The sequence below is a fragment of the Dipodomys merriami genome, unplaced genomic scaffold, assembly GCF_024711535.1.
Source record: "Dipodomys merriami isolate MVZ:Mamm:240054 unplaced genomic scaffold, mDipMer1.0.p SCAF_393, whole genome shotgun sequence".
In the NCBI taxonomy this organism is placed as follows: domain Eukaryota; kingdom Metazoa; phylum Chordata; class Mammalia; order Rodentia; family Heteromyidae; genus Dipodomys; species Dipodomys merriami.
Window position 1 is genome coordinate 382,557 of NW_027205526.1, and position 20,330 is coordinate 402,886.

At 37.9% G+C, this 20,330-nt stretch overlaps 1 long non-coding RNA gene and 1 pseudogene across 1 annotated transcript; both read left to right on the top strand.

The window, feature by feature from the left end:
- LOC138805446 (MTRF1L release factor glutamine methyltransferase-like) overlaps nucleotides 1-20,330 on the top strand; it is a 408,270-nt pseudogene that overhangs the window by 227,289 nt on the left and 160,651 nt on the right.
- Nucleotides 718-6,958, top strand: LOC138805448 (uncharacterized). The gene is made up of 3 exons (XR_011365541.1): nucleotides 718-989; nucleotides 4,586-4,696; nucleotides 6,836-6,958. It is a non-coding gene; the product is annotated as an uncharacterized lncRNA (long non-coding RNA).

Genomic DNA, 20,330 nt, shown 5'->3' on the forward strand with positions numbered 1-20,330 from the left:
CCTAGAATCATTCAAGAACTGTTCATTCAATCATGACTTACATCACATTACATTGGTAATCATATGGATAGGAACAAGTTTCTTAGGATCTCCTACAATTTGGAGGTGGCACGACCAGGATTTGAATTGTGGGCTCCAGCTCCCACCACTTCAACCCGAGGATCGGGAACTCACCAGTCTGTCCAAGAACATCAACAAGGCCAATGATTAGGCAGGCACCAGTGGATCTCAGCAGTCCTTCTTGATACTTACAAGGCTGTGAATAGAGGATCATGGTCAAAGTCACCCTAAGCAGGAAAATCCTTGAGACCCCTGTCCAACTTCGGTGCCAACAAAGCCAGAAATCTTGTGGCTCTAGTGTAGAGGACCAGCCTTGAGCAAAAGCAGCTCATGAACTGTGCCCAGATCCTAAGTTCAAAGTCTGGGACTGGCAACAAACAGAACTATACAGCAATCTGTGTAGCCATCCAGTTAAAGCAGGTCACCCTCTTCTCTCCAACTGAATTGGACAGAATTTCCTGGGAAAAAGGCTGGGAGAACCACTGTCATCTTGACTCCGCCCATGCTGTTTGCTTCACAGGATTCTGGCCACACCCCCATTCTTTCATGCTTCTTTCTGACCAATGGGATACAAGAATGGTGGCCATGCCCACATTCCATGCTGCCAGGTAGCACTGGGATTCCCTCTGTTAGTTTACACCACTACCAGCAGTTCAGGAAGGTAGAAGGGGCTGAGTCCTGAGGAATAGACTCGAGGTGACTTTGGAGTTTAGTAGAAAATTGATGCTCGCACCCCACCTGGCCCCTCCCCTCCCTTCACGCAGTGCCAGGTTTCAAACCTCAATCAATGTCTAGCTGCCAGCCGGCCTAAATCCCAGACCGGGTCCCTGCCCCTAGTCTTCTGCTCTGGGCCCATGTGTCCACAATGCTGGCGCCATCGCTGCTGCCCCAATTGGAGCAGCTGCCAACAGCTTCTCCCAGCAGCACAGGTGAGTTTCTGTCCCAACAACAACATACCCTGGGTCAAACACCCCTCTGGGGGCACCATGTCCCCCCTGCTTGTTTCCTCTCCATGGCGCTGATGAGCCACCTTTCTGTCTTGAGGATTTCTGAGATAGAAACTACAAATATGCTCAGGCTGGGCTGGATCATGGTCCTCCTGTGAAAGGTATGTTCCACCAGGCCTGGTCCTCTGTAATTGGGATGGTAGACATGTGGTGTCATGCTCAGTCATCGGTTAACATGGATTATCCTAAACTCAGTCCATAGCAGAGGATTCTTGACCACACGTGAAGCTCTTTGTAGGGCCTCAACCATTGGACCTTAGTCTCCTCACAGGACAGTTGTGAGGAAACAAGGGATTTATACAGAGCGATCTCTGGAAAAGAGAGGGAATGGCCTTCAGATAAGGTTTTAGCAATTCTGTGAGCATATGACAGGAAGATACCAGAAAGGGCTCAGGTGGGGCCTGTTATTAATCATGCAACAGGTATGGGATTATGAACCGAAACATGGCTCTCTTTCATTACTACCCTATCCCAATGAGGAAGGGGATCCTTCACTTTGTTCAGTTTTGCAGCTGGGGAATCTGAGGCAAAGAGAAGCCAGATGACCTACTTATGACCTCAAGTTCACAGGAAGCTCGGCCTGACTTCTCTACCATGCTCCCTAGGACAATGGGTGCTATTCAGTCCAGTTCTTGTGGTGGGAAGTCCACTTCTTTCAATCGTGGTTCTTGAACTCTAGGATTGGGCATTGTTCCCGAGCTCCTCAGCTCAAGGCTTGCGCTTTATCACTTGATCCCACAGTGTCACTTCCAGTTTTCTGGTGGTTCTTTGGAGATAAGATTCTCAAACACGTTCCTCCAGGGCTGTCTATGAACCATGATCCTCAAATCTCAGCCTCCAGTGTAGTTAGGATTAGAGTTTTATGCCACTGGCACCTGATTTAAGTGTAATTCTGATTTTCTCTCTCTCTCTTTCCCTCTCTCCCTCTCTCCCTCTCTCCCTATCACCAACTCTCCCTCCCTCCCTCTCTTCCTCTCTCTCTCTCTCTCTCTCTCTCTCTCTCTCTCTCTCTCTCTCTCTCTCTCTCTCTCTCTCTCTCTCTCTCTCTCTCTCTCTTCTCTCTCTCACTGTAGCTCTCAGGAACGGGTAGAATGGGTGCTGTAGGAGGTGGGCCAATGTCCCCAGGTAGCTGGAACCCAAGATGGCCCACTCATTCTGGAGTTGGGCTGTGGGTAGGGAGCTGTCTCGTTCAGCATGTTGATACATCTCCATGAGATCAACCCTCTGAGCCCTTGCAAGACTGTCAGGGTTATTCATTTTCCACCTAGCCTTACTGGATTTTTTATATTGTATTCTTTTCTACATTATTTTCTAGCACCTGGCCAATATTATGGTACATAGTTACAGAATGAAAATGTAATGTTAACTTAAGAAAGTCATTTAGGGATCTGGGAATGTGGCTTCATGATATGATGATTGCCTAGCATGCATGAAACCCTGAATTCAATTCCTCAGTACCACATAAACAGAAAAACACTGGAAATGGTGCTGTGCCTCAAGTGGTACAGTGATTGCCTTGAGCAAAAAAGGAAAAAAAAACCCAAAGCAAAAAACATTTAATTAGTAAATGCAAAATAAAGAACCCCTACTTGGAATATGTAATTGCTCCTGCCATACTGACACCTGACAATAGTCCATAATTCATGTACTTTTTCTTATATTAGGATATTGTGTTGAAAAAAAGTTTTGTTCATTAGGTCAGAGCAATTAATGTCTTGAATGTGCTTAGATGTCAGGTGAAGATTAATTCTGGAAATTCAAAGATTCCAGGTTTTTGAATGGTCTCTGCTAATCACAATGAGAAGGGTAGTCTAAGTGAGATTTGGAAATCTTTTTGGTTATTCATGGCACCACAATGGCAGAGGCAAATTAACAGTTGTGACAGAAGAGAAGGAATAACTACAGAGGTAATGAATAAATGATAGTTACTAACGTATACCAGAAACGTTTATAGAGAACCATTTTTGGTTATTGAACAAATAGTTATCAACTAGTCTTATTCCGCATTACCTTTAGCATTCTAAATCTCTTAGGCTACTTCTTAATCTCTGTGTAATACATGTATCTCCTTCTGTGCTGTTTTTTCTTACCTTAACTTCTTTGCTTTCTAAAAATCTCAGTCTTTCTATATTTCTCTATGAACATTTCCTGATACTAAATACACCTACACAGACGGCAGAGAATGCTAACTAAGGGTCCCATAGCTCATGAGTCATTAATGAAACAACATGGAAAAGGAGGACATATTTATTGTTACCTCAAATTTTCTGAAAAGCTGCAATGCCATCATTTGATTCAAATTTCCATTATTTGTCTACATAGTATCATTCAGTGCACATAAATGCAAATATGAGCTGGGTGCTGGTGGATCACGCCTGGAATCCTAGCTATTCAGGAAACCAGAGAATTGTGGTTCAAAGCCAGCCTGGTCAGGAATGTCCATGAGACACTTATCTTCAATTAACCACCTGAAACCCAGAAGTGGTGCTGTAGCTTAAGCGGTAGAGCACTCAATTTGAGCTGAAGAGCTGTGGGAGTGCGCCCAGGATCAGAGTTCAAGCCCCACAACCAACAAAAAGTGCAAATATTACCTTAAGTTTCCCCAAAAGGAAGGACAAGATCAATAAACTTCCCAAGCAGAAAAAATAATTTCAAAATGATTCAGTGCACCTACTTTTGCTGAGTTATTTAAGTTATGGCTTCTTTGCTAGACATATTGTCTTCCTTTAAAAATTGTCAAATACTAGCTTTACAATAAACTTCGTCTAATATTTTTTGTTTCAAAAGAGAAGTCTATACAGTTGATGTCACTTAGCTTTCTTACTATCTTAATTCAAAGCCAAACCAGGCAGGAGAGTATGTCAAACTCTTATCGCAAATTGAACACCAAAAAACCAGAAGTGGAGTTTTGGCTCAAACAGTAGATTACTAGCTTTTGGGGTAGGTGGGCAGGAAAGACAACTGTTCAGGGACAGGATCCAGCCTCTGGGTTCAAGCCCCAGGACTAGCACAAACTAAACAAACAAGCAAATAAAAATCCCAGATTTTTCTTTGGGGCCCTCCTTAAAGGTGAACTGGTCAGAGTAGAGTCTTCTTTTGCTGATCATATTGACTGGATCCTGCTTTTTTGGAATCCTTGTTGCTCTGCAGAACTCAGAACCAGACCAAAGGAATTGATAACTGACTCCTGCATCAAGAGAATCATCTCAGGATTGAAATAGCCATCTATAAGATACTTTAAAACCTCTATGTCTTTGTTACTTTGCAGGAGAACACTTTTAAAACAATGTTATTTCCTTTTGTTTTATACTGGCCTTCAAATGGTACATTATTTCTTTTTGTAACACTATGAACTAGAAGTTTCCAAAAAAAAATTATATGAGTAAAGAACACACTCAAAAGCCAGGGACAGAGTTTCCTTCAAGCCTTGGGATAACTTTCTTGTACAGTAAAAAGGAAAGCACAAGGTAACTTGAACTTTGTTTTTCCTCTATGTTCCATTCCTCTCCTGGGGTCAGTTTCCACATCCAGTAACAGTTACTTCCAGTAACAATCGATGGTGCTGCTTGAGCTATAGTGAATGTTTTCTGGCTTCACTGCTAGAAGACTAGAACACCTATGGACCTGAGGTAAAACGTATTTCAGAGAAAATTTAGTAAAGAGAAAATATGAAATTTATATTGCTTATAAATATATTATACATGAGTACATTGAGTTCAAACTTTGTAAGTTCTCTGTAAGTTAAGGCGAATTTTAAATAGGAAGAAGGTTTTCAGAACATTCTTTTTGTGACTGTACGTGCTGTTCATTATTTCCCAAGTGTGCATGAGCTAACAGTAAGGAAACAATAGCAATAATAGGAGAAAGAGAAGTTCTGTGTTTAAGTATAAGGGTTACATACAGTATAGAAGACTACAAATAAGCAACATTGAAACAATAAAGCCAAGTCCAGTATGTAGATTTATGAGAGTGATATACAGAAAGCAAGAACCCTATGTGGAACATGAAGTATGAGGCCACTCCCATTCTAAATCATGCTTGCTAATCATGCAACTTTGTAGAAAGTACAATGGAAGAATAATTCTGTTTTCAATGAAAGTCAGATATAAAAGCATGGATTTAATTGGAAAAATGTCCATCTTGTGAGAGCAGGGATTATGCTAGCAATAAACTGGTGTCTAAGATCTCATTTCTTTTTTTTTTCTTTACACACACACACAGACACACAGACACAAACACACACACACACACACACACACACACACACACACACACACACACACACACACACACACACACACACATATATATATATTTGTTGGCGGTGATCTTGGGACTTGAACTCTGGGCCTGCGAGCAGTCTCTCTGCTATTCAGCTCAAGCTAATGCTCTACCACTTGATCCACAGTGCCAATTCCAGTTTTCTTTTAGTTAATTTGAGAAAAGAGTCTCTGGGACTTTCCTACCGGGGCTGGTTTTGAACCTCAATCCTCATATCCCTCCATAACCCAGCTTACGATCACATTCCTAACAGTGTACACTCAAGATGTGTAATGTGTCTGTTCATCTATCTTTATAAGAATTCTTTAGTTAGGGCTGAAAGGTGTCTCAGAGGTACAGAGCTTGCCTCGCATGCATGAGGCCCTTGGTTCGATTCCTCAGTACCACTTAAGCAAAAAAGAAAAAAGCCAAAATTGGCGCTGTGACTCAAGTGGTAGAGGGCTAGCCGTGAGCTGAATTGCTGAGGGACAGAGCCCAGGACCAGAGTTCAGGCACCATGACCAGACACCCCACCAAAACAAAAAAAAAGAATTCTTGAGTTAAAAATATGGGCTACAGCTTAGACATTACTCTCACAAAAATGTTTGTCGTTTAAAAGTTGATACTCCTGGAGAAATAAAACCTAAGAATGTAAAGGAGTCTGGGAAGTTCTATTGGCATCCAGCCTGGGCAGAACATTCTTTGCAACAGTATATAAAATTAAGCAGTCAATATCTGGATTGGAAGAATGGCTCAATTGATGGAATATCAGTCATGAGCAAGATTGCTTAATAAAAGCTTGAGGCTTTTGCATATATACATACAGACATACACATACACCCAGAGGCACTTATATATGCACACACAAATACACAAATGAAACAGCTCTCAGAATGTGTAGAAAAGTTACAAAACAATAAATATATGTCCTGAACAAGACTAGAATCAAGTGATAATTTTTAATATTTGAAAGTCCTCAAATGAACTTCCTTCAAATAAGTTTGAGAATATTACATTGGTAGGGATCAGAGATAGTAAGAATCAATAATCATTATTAAAGGGATCAGGTCCATGGAGGAATGAATCAGAGATCTGGCAGGTGCATTTGAAAATGTTCATATCCTGTATCAAATGTTAGAACATCTTTGAAAATAGTAGATAAAGTTTAAGCAGTCACTCTGGTGTATAATATCACTGGAGAAGTTCAGAATTGGTAGTCTATATTTAGATTAAATAAACCAAGAAACTATGGCAGGGCAATGTGATACAAGCTTAGAATTCTAGCACTGAGATTAAGACAGGAGATTAGAGAATGGAATTACATATTGATACCTTCCCTGGACCAAAGTGTATAATTTTAACTTAATAAAACAAAATAAACAAGAAAGGAATACATAGTTGGACATTTGGGCTAATTTTGTCATTATGTTTTGAGAAGTCAAATTTCCTGTTGAAATGCAACTCATACTTAATCCTCACTTGTGTTTTAAATTCTCTCTTCATTACAGAACACTCCTAGATGCAAAATGACTCATGATTCCCATCCAAAATTTGAAAAAATAAGTTATCATCATTCTGTTGTAACCCAAAGAAATGATGAAGAATTACACAAGCTTAAGCTTGGAAAAATAGCAAAGTTCCTCTAATGAAGGATTTTGAAGATCTTGCTAAATTAGAATTTAGATTTAAAATATTTTGGTTTTGTTTGTAATTTTATATTCTATAGGATTCTACAAAATTGTTTTTAATTAGAGGGTTTAATTGACATTCACAAATGATTTTGCATTCTATGTGCCTAGAATATTCTTTCAAAAACTTAGTTAATACATAATTCCAACAGTTCATGTATGAAATGATAATGTGAATGTTGTAGACAGAGTTGCCAACAAATTGATGACATTAATTTATGAATTTAGAATAAGAGAAATTTTTGGAGTCTTTGGTATAACATGGTATGAAGAGTATAATCGTGTGACATCTTCTTTCTTCTACCTGTATGTAACACAGGAAGCAATTTCCTTAATTATTTGCTACTGTATACAGTGAGAAAAATGTTACATTTGGGGTTTGATTTTATTTTTGTTTTTGTTTTATTGGTTTGTCCTAGGGCTTTTACTCTGGGCCTGGACACTGTCTCTGAGCCTGTTTATGCTCAAGGCTCATGCCCTACCACTTCAACCTCAGTGCCACTTTCATCTGGCTTTTGCTGAGAAGTTTATTGGAGATAAGAATCTAGGGAATATTCTTGCCTGGGTGGGCTTTCAACTGTAATCTTCCAATCTTAGCATCCAGAATTTATATGATAGCTAAAAATTATAAATATAAGTAATATTTGCAAATGTTCTGATCTCAAAAATACCAGTGGGGGGAAAATGATGCAACCCACTTTATTGTGGTGTTCTTACCAGAACATGAATCGCATCACATTAGCAGAGTTGTATTTTTTCACAATAGAGATAAGCTATTTATCATATGAATTAAGGGAAGTTTGAGATGCACCCTAAAAGTTGGAGAATTTTGGGCTAGGATGACTCTATATCATAAATATTGGTATTGGTGGTCATAAAAATAATAGCTTATTGTGATAAACAATTGCTTACTCTTGAAGAATTAATTATTACCGATGCTACATAGTTTTATCCTCTACCAGAACATGGTTATTTTTCTGTTGTCTCTCAATCTGTAACAACCCATTGGAAAATGCATCTATTGTAAAATTACATAACATGCAAGCCGGTATTGTTTTGAATCTCTCAGGTATGGAATCTTCAGAATTTGAAAATGAGTAATTACTAGTCATTGGAATGTTGACGAACACATATATTCTGTCTTCTTAACAACTTATTTACTTTTACAAGTTATTTGTTTCCATAGAATTAAACTGTTTTCACTTTTAGTATGAGAAAGTACTATATTTATTCTTTTTTCAAAATATTGGTAAGTATATTGTGAAAATATTGTCTAGTTGGATAGCATTCAAGTTGATGGTCCTCTGATTAAAAAGGGGTAATTAATTCAAATTAGACACCAAAAGTATGGAATTTTAAAAAGTTACTACATAAAGAGTACTATGTACTTTACCAATACAGTGAAATTTTATTTCATGCAGCTTATTTTTTAAATTTAATTTTATTGTCAAAGTGATGTACAGTGTGGTTACAGTAACTTTAAGGTAGTGAATACATAACTTTTCAAACTTGTTACCCCTTCCCTCATTTTCTTCACAGTTTTCCTTGACCCCAGTACCCCTCACAAGTTGTAATGTACATTTCCAACATATTGTCTTGTGAGTATTGCTATTGCATTGGTTTGCCTTTGTCCTTTGTCTCACCATTTTGTTGTTCCTCGTCCCTTCCTTAATTAAGGTAAATATATACACAATACACAGGCTACCAAAATCAAATACAGCAGGGAAAAAAGCATAGGGGAAAACCCCAAAAGAAAATGGAAATCACATAGTACATTAAAAACAACAATCGCAAATAATACTCTCTGTTTCCATATCTTGGAGTTCATTTTGCTTATCATCAGATTATAAGGCTATATATATGCATAACAAAGCCACTGGAAAATAGTAGTTTCATGGACACTATATCATGAAAACAACATGTTAACTGTTTTTGATATTAAAGGTGGAGTTAGGATTGATGAACTTGTGGTTCTAATAAAGGAATTTCAAAAGAGTTTTAAAATTATGACAGGTTTGGCTGGGAAGGTGGCTCAGTGGTAAGAGCGCTTGCCTTGCATGCCTGAGGCCCTGGGTTCAATTCCTCAGCACCACATAAGCAAAAAGAAAAAAAAAGCCGGAAGTGGTGCTGTGGATCAGGTGGTAGAGCGCTAGCCTTGAGCTGAAGAGCTGAGCTAAAGCGCCCAGGCCCAGAGTTCAGGCCCCACGACTGCACACCCCCCAAAACTGACAGGTAAATTTTAATTTGTTCAAACTTTTTAACAACTTAGCCTATTAGGAAAATTTAAAATTTCTTGGGAAAATAGGCTTTCATGCAAAATAATCAATGGAGACTTAACTGAGAGGGAGCAAAGAGGGTGAAGATGGCTCATGTTCATACTAAACAAACAAACCTCAGAACCCTTGGTATAAGTCCTGTAGGTTCCCTTGAGAATTGTCCTTACCCAGGAAATCTACTCACTGTGTGAAACAAGGTTGTAGTGGAATTTAAATTCAACGTTCTTAAAAAAAAATCAAAATTTGTGTATTGACTTTAATTACCAAACAGTAATTCTCTGAAAAAGATAATTTGGGTCAAAATATTTAGGGAAAAAGTGCACTCAAAAATGTTTGTAATACGTTCTACAATGTCTTTGCATGTGAAGCACTGAACTACAGAAAAAAACCTGATTGGATACTTGAAACCAATGATTTCACATTTCTTAGTAGCTCAAAAATATAATATCCTTATTAACGAGATAGTGAAGACTTCTCTTATTATATAAGCCCAAAAGTTTTGGGATCAGAAAAGAATTGAGCAAATTGAAAAGTCAAGAAAACGTGTTCTTAGAAGCCCTAGCTAAGCATATTGGCTTCAGCAGTGGAGGGTGGCCAAACTTTTTGATATATTGTCTTAATATTTTTGCTACCTAAAGTGATTTTACAGAGCCTATTTAGCTCACTACAATTTAGAATGGATTGAATGAAGACATGAAAATAAATTCCACATCCAAATAAAAGAGTTTTAAAAGAGAAACCATGAAGAGGTAGCAGTGGGGAAGGACTTATAGTGCTTCACCTTCACTAGACTTGAAGCCAAGAATCTGTGATTAGTTGGAAATCACGCAAGAGCTAAGAGAAGGACAGAGACATAGGACATAGGAGCATTGTCATTTTGTAACAGACACTGTCATAAAAGGTATGGATGATTTAACTCTATTCTTTTCCATACATCCTTCTGAGCAAATGCAAGACCAAGAGAAAGATAATCTATTGAAATAATTTTTGAAAGAATAACTTCACTGGTCCTGATATGGTATCTAAAGAGATTCTTAAGAGAGAAGATAAAAGTGAAGTATTCTTCGGTTTCTTCTAAGCATTTTGTTAGCAAAGTATATCTTTGAGGTTAGAAGTGATTGAACCAAAAAGTGGTGGAGTACCCATGTTTTTTTTTTAATTTTTATTTTATTTGTGAACATACTGTACAAAGGGGTTACAATTACATGGGCAAGATAATGCATACATTTCTTACCAAGCATTGCAGCCTCCTCCTTTGTTTACCCTTTACCTCCCTTCCCAGCCTCCCAATCACCCCCCCACCCAATCCTTCCTCCCATCCCTCCACCCCCACCGACATTGTAAAGCTCATTTTTGACATGACAATTTGTACTTCTCATTGTTGCAACAGGTCCACCTGAATCCTTAAACGACTTGTTTTTCCCCATCTCCTCCACAAGTTACACTGACATCAAATATATTGAAAGTGGGGGTTATACTGTGGGGGAGGGACATACAAAGCAACAAAGAAATAATCTTATAAATGCATTAGAAACACATGCATGAAACAAAAAAAAACATTAAAATACCTATCTAAGGATTCATTTTCCTAACATCACATTATCTGAATTTTTCCGCTTGACTCATACATATACTAGATATTGCAAATAAGGGAAACCATGGGACCTGTGTTACTTTGTTCCTGGCTTACTTCACTTACTATAATTTTTTCCAAGTTTTTCCATTTCCTAACAAATGGGGCAATGTCATTCTTTCTGATGGAGGCATAGAATTCCATTGTGTATATATACCACATTTTCTTGATCCATTCATCTACTGAAGGGCATCTGGGTTGGTTCCATATCTTAGCTATGGTAAAAAATGCTGCAATATACATAGTTGTGCTGGTAGCTTTAGTGTGGTCTTGTTTGTCAACATTTGGGTAAATGCCCAAAAGTGGGATTGCTGGGTCATAGGGGAGCTCTATGTGAAGTCTTTTGAGGAACCTCCATACTTCTTTCCAAAGTGGTTGAGCAAGTTTACATTCCCACCAACAGTGAAGTAAGGTTCCCTTCTGTTCATATCCCCTCCAGCATCTGCTGTTGTTAGAGTTCTTGATTTTTGCTGTTCTAACTGGAGTGAGGTGGTATCTCAATGTTGCTTTGATTTGCATTTCTTTTATGGCTAAGGATGTTGAGCATTTCTAAATGTGTCTATTGGCCATCCTTCTTTCTTCTTCAGAGAAGTTTCTCTTTAAGTCTTTAGCCCACTTATTTATTGGGCAGTTGTTTCTTTGAGGATTTGTTGTTGGGGGATTTAATATTTTGAGTTCCAAGTATATTTTAGATATGAGACCCTTGTAAATTGTATGGCTAGTGAATATCTACTCCCAATCCGTGGGCTTTCTAGTGATCTGGCTAGCTATGTCCTTGGCCAGGCAGAAGCTCTGCAATTGCATGCAATCCCATTTGTCCAACCTTTTTTTGATTTTTTTTGTGTTTCTGGGTCTCTATTAAGATAATTTCGGCCTGTGCCAAGGACACCTAGGGTTTCTCCTATTCCATCCTGTAATATTTTCAGAGTGTCTACTTTGACTCTGAGGTCTTTAATCCATTTGGAGTTGATTCTGTTGCAGGGTGATAAATAAGGATCTAGCTTTAGTTTTCTACAAGTAGTGGATGAATTTTGCCAGCACCATTTACTGAAGAGGCTTTCTTTCTTCCATTCTATTTTTCAGCTCCCTTATCGAAAATTAGATGGCTATGGGACTGTAGGTTCGTTCCTGTGTTTTCAATTCTATTCCGTTGGTCATCTTTTACGTTTTACTTCATCTTTCACTATTTGGATTCCCTTTAAATTTGCATCTTGTCTTAATGTCCCAGCTAGCATTCTAATACTAAGTAGTTGAAGAGGAGTGGAGAGAGCAGACATCCTTATCTCTTTCCTGAATTAATAAGAAATGCCTTTAACTTTTCACCTTTAAGTATAATGCTGGCTGTAGTTTCATCAATTCTTAGAAGAAAGAAGAGCACTGGAGCAATATCAGTTCCAAATTTCAAACTATACTAAAAAGCCACAATAATAAGAAGAGCTTGGTACTGGCACAAGAACAGTTCTGAGGACCAATGAATAGGACTGAAGACTCAAAAATAAACACACTGACATATTGCAACCTAATCTTTGACAAGGGAACTAAAAAAATAGAACGGAAGAAAAACAGCCTTTTCAGTAAATGGTGCTGGTAAAATTGGTTATACACCTGTAGAAAACGAAAGCTAGATCCATATACATATTTATGTATCATATATATCATGCAGGGTGATATATATATATATATATATATATATTAATAGAGAACCACAAACAAAACAAATCAAAGAGAGGTTGGACAAATGGGATTGCATGAAACAGCAGAGCTTCTGCAAGGTAAAGTTCATAGACAGCAAGATCAATAAAAAGCCCACTTAGTGGGAGAAGTTCTTCATGAGTCATAAAGCAGACAAAGTCTTATATAGAAAATATACTTAGGACTCAAAATCATAAATACCCCAACAACACATCCTCAAAGGAACAACTGTCCAATATCTAAATTGGCTGAAGACTTAAAGAGAGACTTCTTTGAAGATGAAGAAGTATATATATATAGTATATATATATATATATATATATATATATATATATACATATATACATATATATATATATCTGTAATTTGGAGAGAGGAAGGGATATAGCAGAATGCTTAAATGGGGATTCAGGTTGACCATTGTGACAATGAGATGTACAGGACACTGTGCAGAAAATGAATTTACAATCTCAGGCAGGGGTCGAGGAGGGAGGAGTTGGAGATGTGGGGAAGGAAAGGATGGTAGGAGAAAAACAAAGGAGGAGGTAACAATGCTGTATACGAAATGTACTCATTACCTAGTCCTGTAACTCTGAGCCCTCTGTACAGTATTTTTACAATAAAAATATATTAAAAAAATCTCTGCCTGCTGTAGATTTCCAGTGCTTCCCTCGGAATTGCATTTTCTGCCTATTCTGGCTGTGGTTAGGTCCACCTGCACAATGGATCAGTAGTCTTCAAGGCATCTTGGTCTTCCAGTGGGACTTGGATTATCCAGTGGTGGTTGGAACCAGGCCAAGGACAGGACAAAATCACTTCCAGGACATGCCTTCGTCATTACGCAGGCAACTAGGATTGCAAGCAGAATTTCTCTGAATTTGACTCCAGCAATCTATCAGTGAACCAAAAGGCAAGTCCACCAAACACCTCACTCTTCCCCCCCCATTTCCTCCTTTCTCCTTCCCTGGGAAAGTAGAAAATAATTTTGCATGTTTTGACACACACACAAAATACCCACCATCTCCCCTGGTAAACTTGGTTTCAAGTCACTGAGTCATGTCAACGGATAATGCTGCATTCATTATTCTGGACAACATCTTCAGGTTGTTTGATGCCTTAATTTGTTGTTGTTGTTGTTGATGTTGTTGGTAGGGGTGCCTGAACTCTGGGTCTGGGTGCTGTCTCTGAGCTGTTCAGCTAAAGGCTAGCGCACAACCACTTTAGCCACAGTGCCACTTCTAGTTTTTTCTGCTTATATGGTGCTGAAGAATTGAACCTAAGACTTCATGCATGCAATACAATGACTCTACCACTGAGTCTTCTTCCAGCCCTAATGATTTAATTCTTTAAAATTTATTTTTGTCAGTTATGGGCCTTGAACTCAGGGCTTGGGTATTAACATATCCCAAAGTTCTTTAGCTCAAGGGGAGCCCACTCCAAATTGAGCTACAGTGCCACTTCCTGTTTGGAGATAACTGACTCACAGACTTTCATGCCAGGATTTGCTTTGAACAGATGAATTTTTAAATTATATTTCTCCTAGGTGTTTATTGGAACATTACAGTGTTTCTGGAATTTAAAGTTTTCTGTAAACCTTTGTCTTCAAGTAATGCTACAGCATTAAATATTACATTTCGAAGCTATCCTTTAGCACATCCATTTTGAAATTATTATCTTAAGATGAAATTCTAATTCTTTGTAGTCACAAAGCATTAAAGTCCAAATGGGAAATATGCTAATTTCAGCAGCCTTAGCTCTCCTTCCTCTTTTTTTCTCTCCAGTATCTTTTCTTGTTTTGGAACAAGTGTCATGGACTGTCCAACCAAGCAAAAGGAAGATTATTCCATTAATTTAATAGAAAAGGAATCCAGCCTACCTGCATCTCAAGGGAACTTTGAGTATAATGTTAATCTAATAGTGGATTTTCAGTCATTTTGATAATTTTTTGTTTAACCACTCATTAAAGAGGTTCCAAAAGGCTAGATTCAAAAATCATGTTCTGCTTTCTAAGAATGTTTAATAAGCTAGCAATTCAACAACGATTACATGGTGAAGAATTTCTCTTTTAACATAGCCCTTGCCACTGATCCCTTCCCTTCAAACTTGTAGCTTTGTTCAGTTTTCTTGTTCCAGCATTCATTTTGGTATTTGCTTCAGTAATATCCTTGTAGGATTTGACAATGAAATCCCATTTATTGTTAGAGAGCTCAATTCATATTGCCAAAGGCAGACTCATGAGCAGTTCATAAAGCATAAACTATTGAGAATCATTAACATGGTCATATGCAAATATTCCATAAATTAATATAAGTACCACATAAATGTGCATCTTCATATACTTTTAAAAATGCAAAGTAGTTACATATATATGTCATAAAATAATTCAGATCACTGGTAGAAGAGATTAAGCTAAAATTTTTATTTATATCATCCCCAATATTTTGTGAAATTTTCTTTTCTCATTAACATTCACCTTAGGACCTGCTTTTCCTAGCAACAAGTTATAAGTTGATATACTTAGATATTAGTCCCCTCTGAGTAACGTCTTTTCTTTCCACCACTAGTTAGTCCCTCATGTTAAATACCTGAGGAATAACGTCCCATTGTGCCTGCAAGAGAAGTACCCAAGTCGACTGTCTGTACCTACTCTTGCTTTGCTTTGTTTGTGAATGTTGTAGCAGAGACAGGGGTGTCAGAGATCAGGTGGCTGGAACCATGGTGTTAAGAATTATGGGTAGCAAAATGAGTAGGAGAGAATAGGATACCAGGGAAAGGGTAATTGTGACTGTAATTGCTGAGTTGTATTGTCAGTAAATTGGGTAGCAGCAACAGCTTTGCAGGGGTTGGGGTAGCTAATACATGTATCCAGAACAATTTAGCAGTGACAAGGAAGGACAGACAAAATGAAAGATAAAAGTTGTGAGGCATTGTGGGAATTCTTTGTCTACCCATTCTAAAAACATAGAAGAGGGTATATTAAACTAAAACTACAAAAGAAAATTTAAGTTCTTGGTGCTAACAAATCTGTCCAGGTGTTATTACATTAAATAGAGAATTCAAAATGGTTTTTCTTCATGAATACAGAGATCAAAGATATTATAATTCTTATTTCAAAATGCAAATTAAAGGGGAAAATTAGTCAAGAGGTAAAATTCATATTGAATGTTAATATTTAAGAAGAAAAGAAGATCCTAGATGTCGGACTAAAGACAAAGCAATATTAGAGCATTATATGTTCAATAATAAGAAACTTTAATTGAAAAATTGAGCTAGAATGTTCACATCAGGAAAAGGCAAGCAATCAGAGTCCACCACCAACAAAGAAACATCATAATGTATATCTCAGAAAAAGGAACCAAGTTCCTTATCCTTGATGTCAATGATACACATAACACCCTTACAAACACACACACACACACACACACACACACACACACACACACACACACACACACACAAATTATGCAACAGCTCAAGCTACTCACATCCATTCAACATGAATCAAAGATCTTCTTGTAATACTTGAAACTTTAAATTTTGAAGTCTTACTCTGAAAACATTACAGGAAGGAATAGGAGAAACCCTAGGTCTCCTTGGCACAGGCCGAAATTTTCTTAACAGAAACCCAGAAATACAAAAAATCAAAGACAAATGGGACAAATTGGATTTCATGAAATTGCAGAGCTTCTGCATGGCAAAGGACATAGCTAGCAAGATCACTAGAAAGCCTATGGATTGGGAGAAGATATGCACTAGTCATTCAACGGATAAGGGTCTCATATCTAAAATATACCTGGAACTCAAAAAATTAAATCCCTCAACAACAAATCTTCAGAGAAACAACTGCCCCTTAAATAAGTGGGCTAAAGACTTGAGAAACTTCTCTGAAGGGGAAAGAAGGATGGCCAGTAAACACATGAAGTAATACTCAACCTCTCTAGCCATAAAAGAATTACAAATAAAAACAACATTGAGGTACCACCTCACCCAATTAGAATGGCTATACTCAAGTACTCTAATAACAACTGATGCTGGAGGGGATGTAGTCAGAAGGGAACCTCACTGCATTGTTGGTGGGAGTGTAAACTTGTTCAAACACTTTGGAAAGCAGTATGTAGGTTCATCAAAAGACTCCACATAGAGCTCCCCTATGACCCAGCAATATCACTGTTGGGCATTTACCCACATGATCACAAACAAGATCATAGTAAACCTATCAGCACACCTATGCTTATTGTAGAATTATTTACCATACCTATGATATGGAACCAACCAAGATGCCCCTCAGTAGATGAATGGATCAAGAAAATGTGGTATATATACACAATGGAATTCTATGCCTCCATCAGAAAGAATGACATTGCCCCATTTGTTAGGAAATGGAAAGACTTGGAAAAATTATATTAAGTGAAGTAAGCCAGACCCAAAGAAACATAGGTCCCATGGCTTCCCTCATTTGCAATAACTAGTATATGTCTGAGGCAAGCAAAAAATTCACATAAATGGATGCTAGGGAAATGAACCCCAGGATAAGTATTCAATTTTTTTTATTTAATGCAGTTGTTTCTAACATATTTTTAAGATGATTTCTATATTGCTTTTTATGTCTCTCCCCCTGCTTTCACTGTATTTGATGTTGGTACAATTTGTGTAGGGGAAGGGCATAAACAAATCGTTTAACTACGGGTACAGGTGGACACATTGCAACAATGAGATATACAAGTCATTATGTTGAAAAAATGAACTTTACAACTTTGGTGGAGGGAGGAGGGGTTTGGCCATCTACTTTCCAGCTGATCTATAGGTGTAGAAGCAAAATGTAATACAAACCAATACAAACCAGTTCTTACTATAAATAATTTTTCTCTGAACATCTTAAAAATCAATTCTGACAACATGCAATAAAAAAATCCCTAAGTTTAAAGCATTCTTCTTGACAAATTGAAGAAATACTGAGAACATGTATTTTAAGAATAATTTCAGAGAGCTTGAACTCAGGGCCTGGGTTCTGTCTCTGATATTTATTACTAAAGACTAGTGCTGCCACTTTGAGCCACAGTGCCACAGTAAAGTCTCACCAATTTTCCTCTCCATACTGGCTTTGAACTATGATCTAGATGTTTCAGCTCTCTGCATAACTAGGATTATAGGCATGAGCCCTTGCACCTGGCTAGAATAATTGCTTACCTGAGACACAGGCCAGTTAGTATTAAATGTCATTCATGTTTAACTTTGTAAAATAAAGTTAACTGAAATGCCTTCCACTACAAATAAGGAATTAAATGTGTAGGTGGGTTACAAATTTCTTACCAAAAGATACATATTTTCCTTGCTTTGTTTTTCTTCCAAAATTGTTTGCTTTCCAGAATCATACCTTATCTTTCCTTGCTGGTTTCTTTAGTTTATTTCATACATGCCCACAGCTGCTTCAACTATCAATTCTTATGTGAAGACCTTGCAAATATCTATTTTCAGTCCAAACTCCTTGTATGCACCTCTCCTCCATATATTCAACTAACATAAAAACTTGTGTAACAGTAATCATCTCTTATCATTACTGGATATTAAAGTGTAAGTAAAATTTAAGAAAATAAAGAATAACAACATAACTAAATATAACATGATTTTAATAGTAATGCTAAACATAAATGCAACGTTGATTATTTTCCGGAGCAATTTAATAAAAACCTCAAGGTAAAGAAATCACAAAATGTCATGTCAAAACCAGCTTTACAAAGTCGGTGGGGGGGGAGAGGGGGTATAATTAGGTGGGGGGAGGGGGGAGGCTGGGAAGGGAGGTGAAGGGTAAACAAAGGAGGAGGCTGCAATGCTTGGTAAGAAATGTATCCATTATCCTGCCAATGTAATTGTAGGCCCTCTGTACAGTATGTTCTCAAATAAAATAAAATAATATTAAAAAATAAAAATAAAAAAATAAAAAAAAATCAACTTTTTTGAGGGCTGATATTATGGTTTAAACTTAGGACCTTACCTTGTCACTTAGGCTTTTTCCCTCAAAGGTGGTGCTCTGTATTTGAATGACAGCTCCCCTTCCAACTTTATTTGGGGGATTATATACAGATAAGAATCTCATGTAATAAAAACATTTGTGTCCCTATCTTGGGGTTCCTTTCACATAACATCCTCTTATACGGTACCATGTACAAGTTACTCCAAGTAAGATTAACCATGGGACCTTAATCACTTAATATAATTGTTTCTGCGTCTTTCCATTTCCTAGCAAATGGGGCGATGCCATTTTCTCTGATTGGAAGCATAGAATTCCAGTGTGTGTGTGTGTGTGTGTGTGTGTGTGTGTGTGTGTGTGTGTGTATCACATTTTCTTGATCCATTAATCTACTGAGGGGCATCTGGGTTGGTTCCATATCTTAGCTATGGTAAATAATGCTGCAATAAACATAGTTGTACCGGTAGCTTAGTATGGTCTTGTTTGTGATCATTTGTGTAAATGCCCAAAAATGGGGACTGCTGGATCATAGGGTGGCTCTAAGTGAGGTCTTAGAAAACTTTATATCAAGTGAAGTAAGCTAAAACCAAAGAAACATTGGTCCTATGGTTTCCCTTATTTGCAATAACTATTATATGTCTGGGACAAGCATAAAAGTTCAAAAGCTATCTCCATATGACCAGATAAGATGCTGTTAAGCAAAATGAACCCCAAGATAGGATTTACAATCTACCATGTGTTTTTTTTATGTTCCTCCCCCATGGTTTAACCTTTGTTTTCACTGTATTTAGTGTCGGTGCCCTGCATCTTGTATACACCCTTCTCTAGCTTCGGGAGGGGAAGGGACAAAACAAAATAGATAAATAGTGATACAGGCTGACGCATTGTAACAATGAGATGCACAAGACACTATGTTGAAAAAGTATATTTACAATATAGGTGGGGAAGAGGGGAAGGGAGTAGAGGGGAGTGTATTTGTGGAGGTGGGAGGGAAGGGGAGGGGAAAAACAAAGGAGGAGGTAACAATGCTTGATAGAAAATGTACTCATTAACTTGCTCATGTAACTATAACCCCTCTACACAGCATTTTTACAATGAAAACCTCTTTTAAAAGATAGAAGGTGTGCCGGGCATCGTTGGCTCATGCCTGTAATCCTAGCTACTCAGGATGCTGAGATCTGAGGATCACGGTTCAAAGACAGTTCGAGAAAAAGTCCGTGAGACTCTTATCTCCAATAAAACCACTATAAAACCGATGCTGGTGCTGTGAGTCAAGCGGTAGAGCACTCTACTTGAGCTGAAGAGTGCAGGGACAATGCTTGTGTCCAGAGTTCAAGCCCCGCGACCAACACACACACACACACAAAACAGAACTTGTCATGTACACCAAGTATAGTAGCCCCATCTGTAATCCCAGCTGATTGGGAAGCAGAAATGACAAGGATCTTTGTCTCAGGCCAGGCCAAAGTAATAACTGCCAAGACAGCCATCTCAACAAATGTGCTGGCCATTGTAGTTCACATCTTTAATCCTAGCTAATTGTGTGGGAGACAAAAGAAGCAATCTAAGATCATTCAGTCAATCTGAGATCAAACCTGGGCAAAAAGTTCAAGACCTCAAGTAAATAAAATGGACCAGAAGTATGGCAAAAGTAATTGAACTGCTTGTTGCTAAACAACTAAAGTCCTATCTAACAAGCAGAGAACACCTGAATAGAACCCTAGTAATACTCCTCTCTTCCACCAA